Source organism: Aquarana catesbeiana, linkage group LG03 (genome assembly GCF_042186555.1).
Source record: "Aquarana catesbeiana isolate 2022-GZ linkage group LG03, ASM4218655v1, whole genome shotgun sequence".
NCBI classification, from domain to species: Eukaryota; Metazoa; Chordata; class Amphibia; order Anura; family Ranidae; genus Aquarana; species Aquarana catesbeiana.
Genome location: NC_133326.1, coordinates 234,332,035 through 234,354,598, shown reverse-complemented (window position 1 = coordinate 234,354,598; position 22,564 = coordinate 234,332,035). Strand labels below are relative to the sequence as shown.

General features: G+C 44.0%; 1 protein-coding gene across 2 annotated transcripts in view; it reads left to right on the top strand.

The window, feature by feature from the left end:
- The window catches only part of MDFIC (MyoD family inhibitor domain containing), a 280,871-nt gene that overhangs the window by 3,875 nt on the left and 254,432 nt on the right, over positions 1-22,564 (top strand). Inside the window, exon 1 of one of the 2 annotated variants that reach the window (XM_073619851.1) lies at positions 5,648-6,084. The exons of the other annotated variant lie outside the window; for it this stretch is intronic. The gene's annotated coding sequence lies outside the window, so the exon portion shown is untranslated. Of the gene's footprint in view, positions 1-5,647; positions 6,085-22,564 lie in introns of those variants that run through there. 2 annotated transcript variants of the gene reach the window in all.

Genomic DNA, 22,564 nt, shown 5'->3' with positions numbered 1-22,564 from the left:
GTGCTAGGCAGGAAAGTTACACAGATGGCCTACAGCACAGTGGTGTTTACTCAAGTGTCCCCTGCACATGTGCCAACAGATGACATGGACAAGCTCAAGAAACATTTAGAAAGATGTCCCTATACTGTGCAGGGTTAAAACTCTAATGCCGCGTACACACAAGCAGACTTTTCGACCGGACTGGTCCGACGGACCGAGTCCGGCGGACAATCCGATCGTGTGTGGGCTTCATCGGACCTTCAGTGGACTTTTCCAGTCGAAAATCTGACGGGCTTTAGATTTGAAATATGCTTTAAATCTTTCCAACAGACTCGAGTCCGGTCGAAAAATCCGCTCGTCTGTATGCTAGTCCGGCGGACAAAAACCCATGCTAGGGCAGCTATTGGCTACTGGCTATCAACTTCCTTATTTTAGTCCGGTCGTACATCATCACGTACGAATCCGTCGGACTTTGGTGTGATCATGTGTAGGCAAGTCCATTCATTCAAAAGTCCGTCGGAAGTCCGTCAAAAGTCCTTTGAAAGTCCATCGGACCAGTCCGGTCGAAAAGTCTGCCCATATTCTTCCTTCCTACTTTCCACTCCAATACCCTATGCTGGCCTACACATATACAGTTGTAGCATTAAAGTTTACTTTAAAAAAAAAAAAATTAAAAAAAATACATAAATGCACATTTTTTCGCAGGTAAAAAATGTGCATTTCTTTATTTTTTTTCTCTTAGGAGCCTGCAGAGCATTCCACCCACAATCAGCAGATTATGGCTATATTAGTTATGAACCTATTAAATAAAAAAAACAATATTGGCAACAACTCCATACACTCCCTTTAAGTTATGGAAAATTCAACAAGGGTAGCATATGACAATCTAATGTTAAAACAGTGGTGAGGCAGAAGGACACCTATTATGGAGAAATGCGTCGGGTGGAGCTAGATTTGTGACATTATCATTCACGGGCATGCCAACAGGTCCCCAGCTGTGCAGTCTGGATTGTTATACCGCTTGCCTTATTTCTTTAATGTGTAAGTGCAATAACTGTCATATTAAAATCATTCTTTTTAAATATCACACTATGAGGCTTCTCCTTTTTTGCTTTTAACTGATGCCTTTGTTGGAGGGAGGTTGGTGGTTAAAGAGTTAGCTGCATATTTCTGCTGTGGGGACATCATTGCTGCATCTTTCTGGCGGGGTCACAAACATATTTGGAAGACTGATGGTGAGAGCATCAGTCCTCTTTTTGGAAAAAAGTGCTTGTCATCGTTTTTTTTTTTTAATCATTCCTGTTTGGTAAGAGCCTTAGCCTTTAGAATTAGCACTTAGACCACTGGAGCACAAGTTTGTTTACATTTGAGCACTGAGCACTTTCATGGCACTTGGATGGCCGTGTGTGGATTTGGACTTCTCACATGTTTTATGAACTTTTAAGGATCCTTCATACTATTGTTATTTATTTATTGTTAAAATGTAATAATTGTTCACTTTATTATATAAGGATTTGAAGATACATATCATTTAAGATTTAAAGGGACAGCACATCTTTTTGTTTATATGGTTTTACTTTGAATTCGGTATTCAGGATTTTTCAGGTGCAGGATTCATTTAAACCAAGCGCCAGGTTTTATATATACGTATTTCTAACTATCTAGCTTTACTCACATGGTCTGGATGTTTCACTTCACTAAGTTGTCTAGGAAAAGGTGATAGTTTCCACTTCACAACTCCACAAGTCCCCTTCCACTTCCCACTCTTTCTATTTAGGATCTTGTCATTCTACTCTCCTGACTGACACAGCCTGCTGACAAACCCAAATGAGACAGCTCCCACCTTCCTAAAGGGGTCTTTACAAACATATCTTCTCACTCAGTCCCTCACCTTTACCTCCAACTGTCAATTATGGGGGGTATATTTTTCTTCTATTCCTTCTGCAAGGCCCCTGCCCTTACCAAGAGATGAGGAGTTGCCAGTCTCCACAAGGGGCTCCCAGTGCTCAGAGCCTGACAACCACTACTAATGTACAGTGCCTTGAAAAAGTATTCATACTCCACTAAATTTTCCACATTTTGTCATGTTACAAGCAAAAATTGGAATTTTATGTGATAGACCAACACAAAGTGGCACATAATTGTGAAGTGGAAGGAAAATTATAAATGGCTTTCCAAATTTTTTACAAATAAATATGTGAAAAGTGTGGCATGCATTTGTATTCAATCCCTTTTTCTCTGATAACCCTAACTAAAATCTAGTGAAATCAATTGCCTTCAGAAGTCACCTAATTAGTAAATAGAGGCCACCTCTGTGTAATTTAATCTCAGTATAAATATGGCTGTGAAGCCCTCCGAGATTTGTTAGAGAACCTTAGTGAACAAACAGCATCATGAAGGCCAAGGAACACACCTGACAGGTCAGGGATAAAGTTGTGGAGAAGTTTAAAGCAACGTTAGGTTACAAAAAAAATATCCCAAGCTTTGAACATCTCACAGAGCACTGTTCAATCCATCATCCGAAAATGGAAAGAGTATGGCACAACTGCAAACCTACCAAGACATGGCCGTCCACCTAAACTGACAGGCCGGGCAAGGAAAGCATTAATCAGAGAAGCAGCCAAGAGGCCCATGGTAACCCTGGTGGAGATGCAGAGATCCACAGCTCAGGTAGGAGAATCAGTCCACAGGACAACTATTAGTCATACACTCCACAAATCTGGCTTTTATGGAAGAGTGACAAGAAGAAAGCCATTGTTGAAAGAAAGCCATAAGAAGTCCCATTTGCAGATTGCGAGAAGCCATGTGGGGGGGGGGGACACAGCAAACATGTGGAAGAAGGTTCTCTGGTCAGATGAGACCAAAATTTAACTTTTTTGCCTAAAAGCAAAATGCTATGTGTGGCGAAAAACTAACACTGCACATCACCCTGAACACACCATTCCCACCGTGAAACTTGGTGGTGGCGGCATGATGTTGTGGGAATGCTTTTCTTCAGCAGGGACAGGGAAGCTGGTCAGGGTTGATGGGAAGATGGATGGCGCCAAATACAGGGCAATCTTAAAAGAAAACCTGTTAGAGTCTGCAAAAGACTTGAGACTGGGGCAGAGGTTCACCTTCCAGCAGAACAACGACCCTAAACATATAGCCAGAGCTACAATGGAATGGTTTAGATCAAAGCATATTCATGTGTTAGAATGGCCCTGTCCAAAGTCCAGACCAAAATCCAATTGAGAATCTGTGGCAAGACTTGAAAATTGCTGTTCACAGATGCTCTCCATCCAATCTGATAGAGCTTGAGCTATTTTGCAAAGAAGAATGGGCAAAAAGATGTGCAAAGCTGGTAGAGACATCCCCAAAAAGACTTGCAGCTGTAATTGCAGTGAAAGGTAGTTCTACAAAGTGTTGACTCAGGGGGTCTGAATATAAATGCATGCCACACTTTTCACATATTTATTTGTAAAAACATTTGAAAACCATTTATCATTTTCATTCTACTTCACAATTATGTGCCACTTTGTGTTGGTCTATCACATAAAACCCCAAATAATTAAATTATGTTTATGGTTGTAACATGACAAAATGTGGAATATTTCAAGGGGTATGAATACTTTTTCAAGGAACTGTAGATACAGGGGGAGATTTACTAGCTGGGGCACACAGAATCTGGTGCAGCTGTACATAGTAACTAATCAGCATATAACTTCAGCTTGTTCAATTAAGCTTTGGCAATAAAACCTCTTTCAAATATTTTATTGAGAATAATACAATACAAGATATCATACAATGATTTTGTAGGTAAATAAGATGTACAAATATGGAAAACAAGGCTTCTCAATAGCGTAACAGAAAGTATATATTTTCATATGAGTATGTAACTTGAAGTATAATTTGAAAATATTTCTCTAATTAAGACAAACATGTGAAATATTGTAAGAAAAATTAAATCTAAAGTATGAAATATGACATCAAGACTCAGGTTTGGAGGAGACACGGTATCTTATAGAGTGAAAGGATGGTTATCCTCGGGATAATAGGACAAGGTAAGTTATCAATCAAGGTCCAAGATCCATCAATGTGGCTTGGTTATTCCCAGGAAGAAGGATAATAGATCGGACCAACCCAAGTGTCTCCTTTGTAGAAGTATTGTTAAAAAATATGTAGTTGGTTCATTAGCTTGGATTCTTATATGCAGGAAGGGGGAAAGGTGTGAACAGTGAAGTATGTATAAAGGAATTAGGAGGGAAGATATCTCCAAAAAAGAACGGTGTGTTAGTGAGTTTGGAATGATACATAAGTGGTAATATGTGAGATAGGTAAGTATCCTCAAGAAAATATAAGTGAGTGATCAAGACCAGGTGGTAGGTGGTGTTCAATCCATGGAAGCCATAATGATTCAAACATGGATACTTTATCTAATAAGATCGCCTCTATTTTGGCATGAATCATTGCTTGTGTTACTCGGTGTTTGACTGATACCATGCATAATGTGGTTGTTTTCCAGGCTGGCAATAAAACCTATTATTATTATTGTTATACAGGATTTATATAGCTCCAACAGTTTGCGCAGCACTTAACAAAATGAAGGCAGACATTACAGTTACATTATAATTTGGTACAAGAGGAATCAGAGGGCCCAGCTCATTAGCGCTTACAATCTAAAATGGAGGGTCAATTGATACAAAAGGTAATAGCTGTGAGGGATGAGCTGATGAAGAAAGTAAAACAGTGTATTAGTTAAAAGCAAGATAGGCTTTTTTAAAGAGAAGGGTTTTCAGGGATCGTCTAAAGATGGATAGATTAGGGGACAGTCGGACAGATTGGGGTAGGGAGTTCCAAAGGATGGGAGACGCTCTGGAGAAATCCTGGCGGGGAGCATGGGAGGAGGTGACAAGGGAGCTAGAGAGCAGGAGGTCTTGGGAGGACCAAAGACAGCGGCTTGGTTGGTATTTTGAGACTAGGTTAGTGATGTAGCTGGGGGCAGAGTTATGGAACTAGAAACTGATTGGTTACTATACACTGCTGCACCAGATTCTGTGTGCACCAGTTTTAGTAAACCTCTCCAATAGTGTGTGCCTTATAAAAGGCTGCTACTGTGTTTCTTCATGAACAACATAGGTTGCCAAAAGTGGGAGGCAACAGCTAGGACTAGTGCATCTGGCCAGTGTGCATTGTTGATTCAATGAAGGAGCAATTGACAGAGCCCATCTAAACAGTGCGGACAGACAAATCAACCCTGCTGGATATTGTATTCTGACAGGCAGCTCTAAATAACTGAACAGTATCTGCATCTGATTGGATGCAGGCGCTGTTTTTGACAACAATCGCCTTTTGTCAAACTGGCAAGGGCCGCCAGTGAGTCTAATTTGCTGAATTGGCTGAAATTCAAGCCCTGTATGGCTGCCTTAACTTATAGTCAACTTTGCAAGAAAAAAAAAAAAAAAAAGGATCAGCCCTGTCCCACTTCTATTGCGTACAATCCTTACTGACCTAAATAAATCAAAGATTTACTAGAGGTATTTTTTTTTTATTGTGACAAATTACAGCTCCCTGCTTCCTTGCCATATTAATATAAATTAATGCTTCTGAGATCTGTCAGACGCACTTCATCTACTGTCAAACGGGTGTGTGTAATTCTATTACGTCTTTTAAACAGTTATGTATAAGCTGCTAAGCACTAGATGGCGTGTGATGGTATGTGTGCGTGTGTGTATGTGTGTGTGCTTGTGTGGGTGTTTGTGTGCCTGACAGTATGTGAAGTTTGGAGCAGAGTTCTGTAATGGCTGCTAACTGTAAGAGTGCAGGAGCAGTATGTGTTTGGATATCAAGCTGTGACTGTACATCTGGTATGTGCTGAAGAGGAATACACATTGAACTGAAAAATAGCCATGACCTGCTGTGATGTGTTCCTGTGATTCACCCTGGGGGAACAAGCGTTTAAACATGCAGAGAAAGATATAACTGGGCCAAAGAGCTGAAGAAAGTTTTTTGTTTATCGAGGGAGCACAAGTTAATGTGTCATCTAGCTTAAAAAACCATCTGTATACAGCAAAATCAAAGTTCTTAAAGCAGGCAATTCAGCTGGACCATTCACCATCACTAACTGTGAGTACGATCTAAAGTATTCCGAAAAGGGGGAAGACGTAGAAAGAAATATGTTCTCCTTCCTTAAGTAAACTGTATCCCTTTATACTTCGTGTGTGTGTGTTTGTGTGATTGGGGTGCTTATCTCTAGGAATATGTGTGTCAGCAATTTTCTAACGCTTAATAAAAAAAGACACTGTACTCTAAATACAACACATAATTGGCAAAGGGATAAACAGAAGGATTAAGTAATGCCGAAAAGTATTGTAATGTTAAAATAATCATGGATCTTACATAACATTTGTCTGAATGTTTGAACTATACAGATTTGTCTAACAGCATTCTACAAAAATAAATGACTAAACGTAACCCTATCAGAAGCCCAAGGCCTTTTATAATATTTGGATAAATCTATGATACACTGTACAAGTTGTGGAACACTTCTCTAATGGGCACAGACTGTAACAGCCAAAAACTTTAAGACTTAATGTACATGGGACGTTTTACAACCTCTCCTGAATGATTCAACTTGAAAGATAGTAACCGACGTTCAAAAACGTCCGTTTTGCCGCGTTTAGCCGCATTTTTTTTCAAATAGTCAAAAATGAAAAACGCCTGAAACAAAAGGTGGCTAGACGTGAGTTACTGCACTCACAGGCTGTTACAGGCGTTTGGCGTTTCAAATGCCTCTGAACATCCATCCTGAACGCATTTTTTTACTTTCCAAAAAATGCTTCTAAACTTAACTGCCTAGAAATGACTGTAAACGACTCTGTGTATATGTACTGATCAAATAACATAGAGGAGAGTTCAGGGGCAGCTGAAAAAAATGCCCAACTGCTCCTAAATGTCCGTTTACCAGCAGCAGTGTACATTAAGCCTAATCAATTAAAACCTCTTAAAGAAAAAGATCACTAAGGCTACTTTCACACTGAGGTGCTTTACAGGCGTTATAGCACTAAAAATAGCACCTGCAAAGCGCCTGTAACGCGCCTCTCCTATCACTCCAGTGTGAAAGCCTGAGTGCTTTCACACTGGAGTGGTGCGCTTGTGGGACGTTAAAAAAAAGTCCTGCAAGCAGCATCTTCGGGTAGCTTTAGGAGGGCTGTATACACTGCTCCTAAAGCGTTCCTGCCCATTGAAATCAATGGGTAGCACCACCGAAGTGCCTGCAAAGTGCTTTGGCAATGCTGCTACATGGGCGCTATTAACCCCTTCATCGGCCTCTAGCGGGGGGTTAAAAGTGCCCCACTAGTGGCCGAAAAGTGCCGCTAAAATGACTATTTTCAGCGGCGCTTTACCGCCGACGCCTCCCGCCCCAGTGTGTAAGCGCCCTTAAATCTATATCATATTTGATGAAATGATGTTAGCTTGTAAGTAATATGCCACAATTTATAAACAAAAAGTCTTAAATAGAAAACTATACGTTTGATTCTCTGGACTGCTGTGTGTTGCCTATGTTCCTTATTACTTTGTACTTTGTGCAAAACTTTAAGTAAAAGTTACAATTATGAAAATAAATAAATAGTGGAAATGAAAACTTCTTTTTTTTTGTGTACAGTGTAAAAGGAAGAGTAACTCCTGTTTGGAAAGCGTGTCTTTACATACACGTTTTCCAAACAGGAGTTACTCTTCATACTGTACACAAAAAAAAGAAAAAAGTTTTCATTTCCACTATTTATTTATTTTCAGAATTGTAATTTTTACTGAAAATTTTGCAACAAAGTAATAATGAGCATAGGGAACATACAGCAGTCCAGAGGATCAAATGTACATATATGTAAGCAGAACAAGGCAGAACACTGTTTAGTTACAGGTTTACATGTAAAGAGCTCTGAAGTATATATAATGAACAACTGGAAGACCATACTCTATGTCCATTCATTTTATATACAGTATACAAAAGCTTATAGCCTATTGTATTGCTAAAATTCAATACTCTTATACAGTGTACTGTATATATATATATATATATATATATATATATATATATATATATATATATATGTGTGTGTAATTCTTGTAAATATTTGTCATGTGCATCTTCTGCATTTTATACTAATATGCTAATTAAAGTGGTATTAAAGGGGTTGTAAAGTCAGAAGTTTTTTTATTTTAATGCATTCTATACATTAAGATAAAAAAAACATCTGTGTGCAGCAACTGCCCCAGCCCCCCTAATACTTACCTGAGCCCCATCTCTCTGTCCAGCGATGTCCACAAATTTCTCGGCCGTCCTCCTGATTGGCTGAGACACAGCAACGGTGCCATTGGCTCCAGAAGCAGTGAAGAGGGACCTGAGAAGAGGAGGATCTGGGCTGCTCTGTGCAAAACCATTACACAGAGCAGGTAAGTATAACATGATTATTATTTTTAGAGAAAAAAAAAAGAGACTTTACAATAACTTGAAACCCAAAAACAAAAATGCAGTTAAAAAGAACTGTAAGGCAATTGCACAATGTGCTAGTATGCATAGCATACTAGCACATTAACTACATTATCAAATACTTACCTTAGAACAAAGCCCTCTAGTGTCGCGCTGTCATCGCTGAGAGGGCTGACATCTCCGGTCTATCTTCTGGGTTCGCGGACTCCGGCAATGTGTGATTCGCCAGAGCAGCGATGATGGTATGGTGACAGCACTGTATGCCGGACCTTTAGAGCGCATGTGCCGGTGATGTCACCAGCTGCATCGAGGGTGAATATTTTCAAAACGGTGCAGGTTTAGGAGATATTATTTTACCTACAGGTAAGCCTTATTATAGGCTTACCTGTAGGTAAAAATCACAAATCGGTCTTTACTACCGCTTTAAATGTGGTAGCAGCATTCATTTTTGTTTTTTTTTCATTTTCACCTGGTGATCCACCCAGTAAGTCTATAATTTTTTCAACAGACTAAGCTGTCCAGCAAAAGTGGAAGTTATAGAGTTGAGAGAAACCATTTACCACAGGCAGGGGTGCTTACAATGGTAAAAGGTAAAAAATAGTTGCTGCAATTACTCAAAAAGTGTGAGCTGGAGTTCGACTTCAATTTGACAGTCAGGTCAATCTAAATCTAGTACTGCAACACTTCTCTCATCCCAGATTGAAAATGCTACTTTCCAAAAGTGGCTCAATTGCTCCTCTTTCCAGAGTGGAGACACCTTAGGCTGTGTTACTGGCTGGATCACTAGTCGAAAATGTAGGGAAAAAAGAAACTAATGCAGTCACTACCTTTAAGAATTGTTAAACTGCAATATATAATATTTTTGTCCTGGGGTTCATTACAGCTTTAACATTGCAGTCTGCTGCAAATGTGACCAAATTAGAACAAAAAAAAAAAAATGAAAGTTGTTACTGTTTATACTGTACTAATGAGATAAGAACTCATTGCAGACAAGGAATTTTCATGAACGTTGCTGCATTTTGGTGACTGTAAGGAATATGGTAATAAAATGGGCATTTCTAAGACGATTCTGGGAGTGCTTACACTGGATCTGTGCTTGGTGTTCATTTTCATGAAATTGTGTTCTGGAATTCAGGAAAAGAAGTCATTGCCTAACACTAATTGTGCATCATTATAACTGGATTTTACATATTGACTCAGAGAAACAGAATCATTTACTAGTAAAATAGAGACATTTTCTTTAAAACAAACCTGTTGAGTGTTTAGAAGGTAGTAACATGTCCCTGTAGAAGGCATTGTTACATGACTGCACATTTCTTTATTACATTTGCAGAGTTCTGAAGTATCCTGAAATCCTGGGGTGTATACACCATAAAGTAAACTTTAACTGAACCTTTGATGACTGCTGGTTCCCGTATTGCCCTGACCTTTTCCCACTATCTGTTCCTTGCTAATGGCCAGCAACAGAAAGTCACAGGTGATGAGAGTACACAGATGACAAGCAAACTCTGGTTACAATTTCTTTTCAAAAATGTTCCAGGGTTTTAGGCTACTGGTGCTCTCTATGAAGGACACAACAGGCTTGCTTTGAAGAAGAACTTTTATCAGATCAGTCCTTAATTTTTTGCTACAGATCCACCCCATTCTTAATCCCAAATTATGGGCATTCCTGTTGGGGAGGGGGGTACAGCCAGCACTGAATTCTGTCCCCTCTCTAAGATGACTGCTCTTTTTCTATTATGAATCATTGATGGCAGTGCTGATTGTTCATTCATAGAAGTAAAAGATCACTTAGATTTGCAGCTCTGTGTATTTATATGAGGCTACTTGTACATATACTGTACATATCCATGGCAGAGGGATCATACAGTGCTGATCTTTAACTATTATAACCATAGGCGTGCGCAGGGGGTGTGCTGGGTGTGCCTTGGCACACCCTAATCACCCTGTGCGCATTAGCATTTTCCCTCTCTGTGCTGGTGGGGAGATGGGAATTATCTCCTTCTGACCAGTTCTGCCATTCATTGAGTGCTACCATACTTGTCTTTACTGCACCCATTAGTGTGTGAGTGTGCACGTATGTATATAAATATAATACACACACGTGTGTTTGAGCTTTGGGGTGCGAATAGGCTGCGCACACCTATGATTATAACCAAAACGGAAGAGCTGTGGAGGTTGTGTCATACACTACACTACCCCAGACAGCATTATTTATTCACAAAAAATAAATCACTAAATACTGTGGTGTTGTGTGAATCATTGTATGTTTACATGCATCTGCAAAGAGACACACACAGCACCACAAGTTGTGTGATCCTGGTGATAAGCAGCAATGGTCTCGAGAGTGACCCCTGCTGCCAGAGAGCACCACTGTTAATCACAATCAAAATCTCTATTCTAGCAGTGTGATTGGATGATGGGAGGAGGCTGTCAGATATAGGTGTGTGAAGTCTATTGCATATTGTGTGCACCCAAAAACTCAAACGCACATGAGTGTGTGTGCTTGTACATATGTGTCAGTAGGGCAGTGGATGATGTCAGTAGAGCAGAGGCTGGAGTCAGTAGGGCAGTGGGCGGTGTCAGTCGTTTTTTATTTTTATCATTTTATTTTTTTAATATTTTTTGACAGTTTTATCTTTTATTATATTTTTTACATTTTTTAGGAGACTTGTCAGGGGGCTTTAGTGAAATATCAGGGGTCTAAACAGACCCCTGATGTTTCACTTTTGAGACAGAGAAAGGGACTGGAGACAGAGAGTCCCTTTCTATGCAGCCTCATCTGCACTGGACTGTGAATACATGGGAAGTGTCCTGTGATGAGTAACTTCTTGTTCATTCAGAAACTGAAGCATAGGAAACACAATTTCCTATGTGTCCATTATCAATGAACACAGTGAATTATTGGTAACGATCACTCACTGTGTTCATTCAGAAAAGGAAGGGGCTGGTAAATTACATGTTTACTGGCCCCTTCCCTGCTCTTCATCATGAAACATCCCCCTGTGTGCCCACAGCAGCAGCTGGCAGGAGAGGAGGTAAGTTGCGGGGGTGGGTACATGGTGGGGGGGGAGCCCGTCAGCATGGGAAATCTGTGCTTTACGAGGTGATTAGAGTGTGACCAGGCATATCCAGCACACCCTGTGTGCACACCTATGTTGTCAGACTTATACTTCTGAGCTTATACCACTAAGCAACCTTTGTACACTGCTTATTACCTTGTGCCCTGTCATATAGTTATGAAATAGTCTAAGCTGAGTAAGCTAAATGATAAGCAGAATGGACACTACCATTCTATGACTACCTTGTGGCATACCAGTTCCAGGACACTGAAACTGAAGCTATTCAACTTCATTGCAAGTGACACATCTGCCTCAAATCAGGTGATTTTAAAATGGTATTAAACCCAAAAACAAAATGTATTATACTGCAGCTTACCAATTCTTAGGCCTCGTTCACTTAGGGTATATCAATACATACACCCGTGTGAGGCTGCATTTACCTGCATGGGGATGCACAGTTGTACCTGCATGGGCACATCTGCTGCTCTCAATCTGACATCCACGTGGGTGCCTGTCCTCGAACTCACACAGTGTGCATTTGGGACCTGCATCCACACCCACACAGATGTCAGATTGGGAGCAGCAGCTGTGTCCGTGCCGCCACTGCATACCAATTGACATTAATGACACTGCTTGCACAGGGATGTATGGAATGCCTGTACATCCCGTGCACATAAACACAGCCTCCCACAGGTATACGCATTGATATGACTGTGATTAAGACCTTAGACGTGGTGGCTGCATTAATTATCTTTGTTTAGGTTTTTTTCCTTTACTTTCACCTGGTGATTCAGCCAGTAAGGGCTCTTTCACACGGGGCGGATCAGTGATGATCCGCCCCGTGAACACCCGCTTGCTCAGCGGGGATCGCTCCACCGATCCCCGCTGAGCAGGAAATTGACAGGCCCGTCGCTGCACACTGTGCAGCGACGGACCTGTCAGAGCGCCGCTCTCCCCTATGACGAACCGTAGAGTCCGTCGTCACCCGATCCGATCCGAAAACGGATGGAAAAGTAGGGTTTTCCTCCGTTACACTTTTCGGATCGGAGTGGGTCGGATGTCAGCGGACATGTCACCGCTGACATCCGACGCTCCATAGGGATACATGTATGTCCGTTTTTCGTCCGAAAACGGAAGGATGAAAAACAGACATACGGATCCCCCGTGTGAAAGAGCCCTTAGTCTGTTATTTTTCAGTTCAGTTCTGTTTTTTAAAGCAGAACTTTCTTTTTAACTGTTTCCCAAAACAGTAACATTCAAGTCATGCTCTGAATGATAACTGTCACATTTCACATTTGCCTGTGCTCCTAACCGACCTGTCTAGACATCAAATGGTGACATAACTGGTCACATGTGCAGCACAATGGCAACTGCAGATAAAACAGCGGTTAAGATGGCACCTTCCTTGGCTGTAAAGAATAGGGGGGTTTAGTTCTGCTTTAACATACCAAGCTGTCTAACCAAAGTGGCAGTTATGCCGCGTACACACGATCGGACTTTCTGGCATACTTGGTCCGGCACATTTTCCGACGGACTTTGTCCGCTAGGTGCGCCGGACTTTAAAACGGATGGACTTGCCCACACACGACCGGACTTTCCGGCGGGCTAAGTCCGCCCGTCTTTCTGACGGACTTTCGCCAGAGTTACGGCGGACTTTCAGAATGAACGGACTTGCCCACACATGGACAAGTCCGTTCATTTTAAACGTGACTCGGGTACGACGGGGCTAGAAAAGGAAGTCAATCTTGCCGCTTTTATCGGCGAGATTGACACCTTGCAAGCCCCGTCGCAGGTCATACCAGGCCCTTAGGTCTGGTATGGATTATAAAGGGAAACCCCTACGCCGAAGAAACGGCGTGGGGTCCCCCCCTAAAATCCATACCAGACCCCGATCCGAGCACACAGCCCGGCCGGTCAGGAAAGGGGGTGGAGACGAGCGAGCGCCCCCCCCTCCTGAACCGTACCAGGCCGCATGCCCTCAACATGGGGGGGTGGGTGCTTTGGGGGGAGGGGTGCTCTGCGGGGCCCCCCCACCCCAAAGCACCTTGTCCCCATGTCAACATCACCCGGTGACCACGGATCGGAGCCCAGGGACTGTGACATCATAAGGGGCGGGGTCTCCGCCTATATAAGTCACAACGGAGCCCTCAGAGAGCAGTCCAGCCGGAGAGACCGTCGTGTCAACATCTGGAGAAGAGAAGAGGGAAGAAGACAAAAAGCCCAGAAGTCCGGACCTCCGCTGGCAAGAGAGCGGCCTGAAGACAGCGGAGGATTATTTTAAAAATCTGTGTAGTGTATTTTATTATTGACACTTTTTCCCTAGGTGAATGGGTAGGGATACCATGTACCCCATACTCATTCACATAGGGTGGGGGGCCAGGATCTGGGGGCCCTCTTATTATAGGGGGCTCCCGGATTCCGATAAGCTCCCCGCTCGCAGACCCCAACAACCAACGGCCAGGGTTGTCGGGAAGAGGCCCTTGTCCTCATCAACATGGGGACAAGGTGCTTTGGGGTGGGGGGGCCCCGCAGGGCGCCCCATCCCCCAAAGCACCCACCCCCCCATGTTGAGGGCATGCGGCCTGGTACGGTTCAGGAGGGGGGGGGGGGCGCTCGCTCGTCCCCACCCCCTTTCCAGACCGGCTGGGCTGCGTGCTCGGATCGGGTCTGGTATGGATTTTAGGGGAGACCCCACGCCGTTTTTTCGGCGTAGGGGTTTCCCTTTATAATCCATACCAGACCTAAGGGCCTGGTATGCCCCGCGCTCGGCGCAATAGGAAAATTTGTTTTTCCTATTGCATCGAGCGCGAAATGCAATACTCTGCCCTTGCATCGTATCTGGTCCGTTGGACCAGCATACAGACGAGCGGGCTTTCCGTCGGACCAGCATACAGGCGAGCGGATGTTTCAAATCAAATCTAGGTCCGGCGGGCTTTTGGGAAAAAGTCCGCCGGTCCAAATATGCCGGAAAGTCCGACCATGTGTACGCAGCATTAGAGGGCTGGAGCAAACCATCTAACAAGTACTGGGGTGCTTAAATGGTATAACCTTCATTCCAAAAGGAACAAAAATGTTTGCTGTAACTGCTTAAAAGGTGTTACCTGGAATTCAGCTTTATTTTGTTAGTCAAGTTTATACAAATCTGCTAGTGCACCTAACACTACCCTCTCCAAAGACTGACAATGCTGCGGTCCTTTGCTGTCTCCAATACTTCTCCATCTGGAGTGGCGCCCCCCCCCCCCTAAGACTGTAAGGGCTCATTTACAGTTTACAATTGCTTCAAAACAAGGCTTCGGACACGCTTTTTTAAAGCTCTCTGAACGCCAGTCAAAGCTCCTGTCACTAAATAAAACGGTTAGCTTACAGTCCTGTTTAAACCTTGCTCCGCAGATCAGTGCGATTTGCACCTCCAATTTCATTGCGGCTTGTGACTTAATTTAACAGAAGTCTATGCAAGACACAATGAAATCAGAAAAAGTAGTGTAGGCACCTTTTGCAAAGTCACTGCGACAAGAGTCGTAGCAATTTGAACAGTTCCATTGCCTGCAGTGGGGTGCGACTTATCATGCGATTAAATTGCATGACAAATTGCAGCGCTGTGAACCAGGGCTAATGGGAGTACTGATTGCAGCCTGCTTTAAGTGGCAATCAGCACTCCCATTAGAATCTGTGTTCAACATTTACAAACGATACAAGCTGAAGCCTGTGTGAAACAGACCTTAGAGAGGCGGAGGAGCAAGCTCTTTCACTGATCCACACCCCTTCACATGCACCTTCTCTCCTCTGATGCAGTAGCTCTGAGCTCAGCGTTTGAGAGCTCACTCCTGTGATGGTGAAGAGTAATGGGGCGTACACACGGTCGGACTTTTCAGCTACAAAAGTCCGACAGCCTGTCCGACAGACTTTCGACGGACTTTCGACGGACTTGCGGCGGACTTGCGGCGGACTTTCTAACGAACAGACTTGCCTACACACGATCACACAAAAGTCAGTCGAATTCTTACGTGATGACGTACACCGGACTAAAATAAGGAAGTTGATAGCCAGTAGCCAATAGCTGCCCTAGCGTGGGTTTTTGTCCGTCAGACTAGCATACAGACGAGCGGATTTTTCGACCGGACTCGAGTCCGTCGGAAAGATTTGAAGCATGTTTCAAATCTAAAGTCCGTCGGATTTGAGGCTGAAAAAGTCCGTTGAAAGTCCGGAGAAGCCCACACACGATCGGATTACCAGCCAGCTTTAGTCCGTCAGCGTCCGTTGGACTTTTGTAGACAAAAAGTCCGACCGTGTGTACGCGGCATTAAAGTGATTCTAAACCTTTGTTTTTTTTTAATTAAAATAACAAACATGTTATACTTACCTGCTCTGTGCAATGCTTTTGCACAGAGCAGCCCCAATCCTCTTCTTCTGCAATCTTCTCTTCTTCTGGGGTCCCCTGCTGACGCTCCATGCCCCTATTCTTCGCAGGTGGCTCCACAGAAAAGCATGGGCACAGAAGGCTTTTTACCTTCATGCACAGTTTGTCTTGAGCCTTTAAAACCACTTTAAAGTGTCACTAAACCCACATCATAAAAAATGGGATTCATTTTCTGTATTCTGCAAAAAACCTGGTTGACCCTGCTGCTCTCTATCTCCCCCTTCTGTACATGTCCCCAATCCAGCTAGGGATTTTGCAGCATTGGTGGCAGCTCTGCACATGCCCAGTTTTCAGTGAGTTTCTGAGTTTCTATGCTGAGCATTTCCTCCCTATCACATCTGAGCAGCCCATGTGACTATAGAGTCACACATGTGGGCGTATACACAGTGGTAGGTGACAGCCCACTCCCTCCCTCCTGCTCCATGCCCACTAACCAGCTAAGCACAATGGGGGCAGGTTATTACAACTTGATTGATAGAGGTTTCTCCTCCCTCTTATTCTAAGACACAGGCTGGAGGGAGGTGACACAGACTGTGACTGGCAGACATTTGCCCACACCATGTTATTGTCAAAAAATAATAAAGATTTGATCTCAATACTGTATCTATTTGTATGTCAATTTAAAACAGTTTGTTGATATGTATTTTTACTCTGTATTCCAAAGCTTGTTTTTTTTTTTTTGAACATGTGACCAGCAGCAGAGGACTAGAAGCGCCTCCTTCTTATGTTTCCCTGCAGACAGGCTGGGAAAGGGCTGGGCCATGTGACAGCTGGTGCAATGTCATGGCGCCATGCCTGCTGATGTCATTGTGGCGAAACACGTTGTGTAGGACTTGCTGACGACACTTCCGCTTACACACTTCTGGCGTTTGGAACGCAAATGAGTATTACATGCCGAGGACATTGTTGCATGCAATCTTAGCTTGCGTAATGCAAGCATTTGCCTAATGCATGCATGATGGAGCATTACTAAGAGACATCCATTTACTCCAATAAGACGGCAGGGGAAACAGCCCAGGAAGAGACCACTGGTTCTACATACAAAGTGCTTGTTAATTTGAGCTCTTGTGAGTGTGGAAACATAGGAGGGGGGCACGGAGTGTTTCACACAGCTCATGGAAGAAAATATTTTGAGTTTTTGTTTAGTATCACTTTAACCCCCTTCCTGCCCAGGCCAATTTTCAGTGCTGATGGGCACTGATGAAGTTGCACTGATATGCGGCACTGATCGACTGCATTGATGACAAGGCACTGATGAAGTATCACTGTTATGTGGCACTGATGAGGAGGCACTTATGAAGTTGCACTGATATGTGGCACTGATAGACGGCACTAATGAAGTTGCACTGATATGAAGCTCTGATGGGTGGCATTGATAGGCAGCACTGATAGGTGGCACTGATGATGAGGCACTGATGAAGTTGCACTGATAGGCGGCACTGATGATGAGGCACTGATGAAGTTGCACTGATAGGTGGCACTGATGGGTGGCACTGATGACGAGGCACTGATGAAGTTGCACTGATAGGCACCACTGATGAAGTTGCACTGATAGGCGGCACTGATGATGAGGCACTGATGAAGTTGCACTGATAGGTGGCACTGATGGGTGGCACTGATGACGAGGCACTGATGAAGTTGCACTGATAGGCACCACTGATGGGTGGCACTGATAGGCGGCACTGATGAGAAGGCACTAATGAAGTTGTACTGATATGCGGCACTAATGGGTGGCACTGATGAGGAGGCACTGATGAAGTTGCACTGATAGGCTGCATTGATATGCTGCACTTATAGGTGGCACTGATGGGTGGCACTGATAGGCGGCACCGATAGACACTGACAGGCAGCACCGGTGGGCACTGTTGGGGCTGTACTGATCATCAGGACACTGATGATCAGTGCCCTGATGATCAGTGCAGATATACCCTGTGTAGATTTGCCAGTTTTCGGCTCTCCTCCCCTCACAACCCGTCAGGGGAGAATTGACGATAACAAGCAAATCCTGTTTACATCTGTGATCAGCAGTGATTGGACACCGCTGATCACCCGGTAAAGAGCTGCTGTGATTGTCTCTTTTTCCCGATCTGTGATCAGCTGCGTCTGAAGGAAGGCATATAGCGCGGGCATGGGAGGATATCTTATGATGGCCTCCTGTCAAAGTGCGGAACGGGTGAAGCGGTTAACAGTGAGTCCCTTAGCAATGTCCTAGCAACAAGGCAGGATAGGGTGATGCCATCTCAGGGTGTTTTTCAGTCAGGTTTCATTAGTAAGTAAACGGCCTACGCCTATATCTAGGTCATTATTCAGCTTTGATCAAAGCTGCACAGTTTGTTTTTTATCTACAGATGCTCTTTACCTGCATAGGCAGTTTTTTTTGGGGGGGGGGACCATCAATCTAAATTGACGTCCCCATGTGTGACATATTGATAGATTGGTTGTCCACTAAAGATCCTATTGGAAGATATGGATAGGAAGAGAAATTGATAACTTAGTGAAATGTGTGTGACCAGCATATGGTTGCTGATCCGAGACTGTGCTCCCCAGATCATTGAGTGAATATTATAGTGGACGGACAGAACCCTGAGTGAATATTATAGTGGACGGACAGAACCCTGAGTGAATATTATAGTGGACGGAAAGAACCCTGAGTGAATGTTATAGTGGACAGACGGAACCCTGAGTGAATGTTATAGTGGACGGACGGAACCCTGAGTGAATGTTATAGTGGACGGACAGAACCCTGAGTGAATGTTAGAGTGGACGGACAGAACCCTGAGTGAATGTTATAGTGGACGGACAGAACCCTGAGTGAATGTTATAGTGGATGGACAGAACCCTGAGTGAATGTTATAGTGGACGGACAGAACCCTGAGTGAATGTTATAGTGGACGGACAGAACCCTGAGTGAATGTTATAGTGGACGGACAGAACCCTGAGTGAATGTTATAGTGGACGGACAGAACCCTGAGTGAATATTATAGTGGACGGACAGAACCCTGAGTGAATGTTATAGTGGACGGACAGAACCCTGAGTGAATGTTATAATGGGCGGACAGAACCCTGAGTGAATGTTATTGTGGGCGGACAGAACCCTGAGTGAATGTTATAGTGGATGGACAGAACCCTGAGCGCATATTATAGTGGACGGACAGAACCCTGAGTGAATATTATAGTGGACGGACAGAACCCTGAGTGAATATTATAGTGGACAGACAGAACCCTGAGTGAATGTTATAGTGGGCGGACAGAACCCTGAGTGAATGTTATAGTGGGCGGACAGAACCCTGAGTGAATGTTATAGTGGACGGACAGAACCCTGAGTGAATCTTATAGTGGACGGACAGAACCCTGAGTGAATCTTATAGTGGACGGACAGAACCCTGAGTGAATGTTATAGTGGACGGACAGAACCCTGAGTGAATGTTATAGTGGACGGACAGAACCCTGAGTGAATGTTATAATGGGCGGACAGAACCCTGAGTGAATGTTATAGTGGGCGGACAGAACCCTGAGTGAATGTTATAGTGGGCGGACAGAACCCTGAGCGCATATTATAGTGGACGGACAGAACCCTGAGCGCATATTATAGTGGACGGACAGAACCCTGAGTGAATATTATAATGGACGGACAGAACCCTGAGTGAATGTTATAGTGGACGGACAGAACCCTGAGTGAATGTTATAGTGGGCGGACAGAACCCTGAGTGAATGTTATAGTGGGCGGACAGAACCCTGAGTGAATGTTATAGTGGACGGGCAGAACCCTGAGTGAATGTTATAGTAGACGGGCAGAACCCTGAGTGAATGTTATAGTAGACGGGCAGAACCCTGAGTGAATGTTATAGTGGGCAGGCAGAACCCTAAGTGAATGTTATAGTGGACAGACAGAACCCTGAGTGAATGTTATAGTGGACGGACAGAACCCTGAGTGAATGTTATAGTGGGCGGACTGAACCCTGAGTGAATGTTATAGTGGACGGACAGAACCCTGAGTGAATATTATAGTGGACGGACGGAACCCTGAGTGAATGTTATAGTGGACGGACGGAACCCTGAGTGAATGTTATAGTGGACGGACGGAACCCTGAGTGAATGTTATAGTGGACGGACGGAACCCTGAGTGAATGTTATAGTGGACGGACAGAACCCTGAGTGAATGTTATAGTGGATGGACAGAACCCTGAGTGAATGTTATAGTGGACGGACAGAACCCTGAGTGAATATTATAGTGGACGGACAGAACCCTGAGTGAATGTTATAGTGGACGGACAGAACCCTGAGTGAATATTATAGTGGACGGACAGAACCCTGAGTGAATGTTATAGTGGACGGACAAAACCCTGAGTGAATGTTATAGTGGACGGACAGAACCCTGAGTGAATGTTATAATGGGCGGACAGAACCCTGAGTGAATGTTATAGTGGCCGGACAGAACCCTGAGTGAATGTTATAGTGGACGGACAGAACCCTGAGTGAATGTTATAGTGGACGGACAGAACCCTGAGTGAATATTATAGTGGACGGGCAGAACCCTGAGTGAATGTTATAGTAGACGGGCAGAACCCTGAGTGAATGTTATAGTGGACGGACAGAACCCTGAGTGAATATTATAGTGGACGGACAGAACCCTGAGTGAATGTTATAGTGGACGGACGAAACCCTGAGTGAATGTTATAGTGGACGGACAGAACCCTGAGTGAATGTTATAGTGGACGGACAGAACCCTGAGTGAATGTTATAGTGGACGGACAGAACCCTGAGTGAATGTTATAGTGGACGGACAGAACCCTGAGTGAATGTTAGAGTGGACGGACAGAACCCTGAGTGAATGTTATAGTGGACGGACAGAACCCTGAGTGAATGTTATAGTGGACGGACAGAACCCTGAGTGAATGTTATAGTGGACGGACAGAACCCTGAGTGAATGTTATAGTGGACGGACAGAACCCTGAGTGAATATTATAGTGGACGGACAGAACCCTGAGTGAATATTATAGTGGACGGACGGAACCCTGAGTGAATGTTATAGTGGACGGACGGAACTCTGAGTGAATGTTATAGTAGACGGGCAGAACCCTGAGTGAATGTTATAGTAGACGGGCAGAACCCTGAGTGAATGTTATAGTAGATGGGCAGAACCCTGAGTGAATGTTATAGTGGACGGACAGAACCCTGAGTGAATGTTATAGTGGACGGACAGAACCCTGAGTGAATGTTATAGTGGACGGACAGAACCCTGAGTGAATGTTATAGTGGACGGACAGAACCCTGAGTGAATGTTATAGTGGACGGACAGAACCCTGAGTGAATATTATAGTGGACGGACAGAACCCTGAGTGAATGTTATAGTGGATGGACAGAACCCTGAGTGAATGTTATAATGGGCGGACAGAACCCTGAGTGAATGTTATAGTGGGCGGACAGAACCCTGAGTGAATGTTATAGTGGACGGACAGAACCCTGAGTGAATGTTATAGTGGGCGGACAGAACCCTGAGTGAATGTTATAGTGGGCGGACAGAACCCTGAGTGAATGTTATAGTGGACGGACAGAACCCTGAGTAAATGTTATAGTGGACGGACAGAACCCTGAGTGAATGTTATAGTGGACGGACAGAACCCTGAGTGAATATTATAGTGGACGGACGGAACCCTGAGTGAATGTTATAGTGGACGGACGGAACTCTGAGTGAATGTTATAGTAGACGGGCAGAACCCTGAGTGAATGTTATAGTAGACGGGCAGAACCCTGAGTGAATGTTATAGTAGACGGGCAGAACCCTGAGTGAATGTTATAGTGGACGGACAGAACCCTGAGTGAATGTTATAGTGGACGGACAGAACCCTGAGTGAATGTTATAGTGGACGGACAGAACCCTGAGTGAATGTTATAGTGGACGGACAGAACCCTGAGTGAATGTTATAGTGGGCGGACAGAACCCTGAGTGAATGTTATAGTGGGCGGACAGAACCCTGAGCGCATATTATAGTGGACGGACAGAACCCTGAGCGCATATTATAGTGGACGGACAGAACCCTGAGTGAATATTATAATGGACGGACAGAACCCTGAGTGAATGTTATAGTGGACGGACAGAACCCTGAGTGAATGTTATAGTGGGCGGGCAGAACCCTAAGTGAATGTTATAGTGGACGGACAGAACCCTGAGTGAATGTTATAATGGGCGGACAGAACCCTGAGTGAATGTTATAGTGGGCGGACAGAACCCTGAGTGAATGTTATAGTGGACGGACAGAACCCTGAGTGAATGTTATAGTGGGCGGACAGAACCCTGAGTGAATGTTATAGTGGGCGGACAGAACCCTGAGTGAATGTTATAGTGGACGGACAGAACCCTGAGTGAATGTTATAGTGGACGGACAGAACCCTGAGTGAATGTTATAGTAGATGGACAGAACCCTGAGTGAATGTTATAGTGGACGGACAGAACCCTGAGTGAATGTTATAGTGGACGGACAAAACCCTGAGTGAATGTTATAGTGGACGGACAGAACCCTGAGTGAATGTTATAGTAGACGGGCAGAACCCTGAGTGAATGTTATAGTGGGCGGACAGAACCCTGAGTGAATGTTATAGTAGACGGGCAGAACCCTGAGTGAATATTATAGTGGA